The following is a 520-nucleotide window of genomic DNA, read 5'->3' as shown; positions in this document are numbered from 1 at the left end:
AGTCCTCGTCTCACTCTCCATCCTCTCCACCTTACATACAGTACACTCCCCTAGCCCTTCTCTCATTCTTCATCCTCTCCTGGCTATTTTCTCATTCTTCATCCTCTCCACCTGGCCAAGTCATCTCAAAATATTTCTCCCAGTGCAATCCAGCGCACCCACATCAACACCACAGCACTCCATCATGTCCTCATATATGTGTGTTTCGCGGACAGTAAATCTTGCCAGCTGTTCCTCAGTCATTTTCCACAGCGTCATGGTGAGCGACGATCAGCGGTGTTAATTGTGTAACTTGCTGGGGTCAGGTGCTTAAGTGACCCACCCACGCCTCTGATTACTCTGATAACTATTTCCTTGGCAGAGCTTGGTGGAGAGGTATTTCTTAAGATAGCGCTGCAGAGGGACGCCTTCACGTGGCGGCGCTTATACACCCGGGTGGTGGAGCTGCCTGATAATACAAACGTCCCTTAATAACTTTCCTGTCCCCGTCAAGGAAGATGGTGGAGTGCAGGACAACTCT

Source organism: Coenobita brevimanus, chromosome 12 (assembly GCF_032717465.1).
Source record: "Coenobita brevimanus isolate Jiangsu-jjx chromosome 12, ASM3271746v2, whole genome shotgun sequence".
NCBI lineage: Eukaryota > Metazoa > Arthropoda > Malacostraca > Decapoda > Coenobitidae > Coenobita > Coenobita brevimanus.
The sequence above is the reverse complement of the archived record's forward strand: the minus strand, read 5'-3'. Positions refer to the sequence as shown.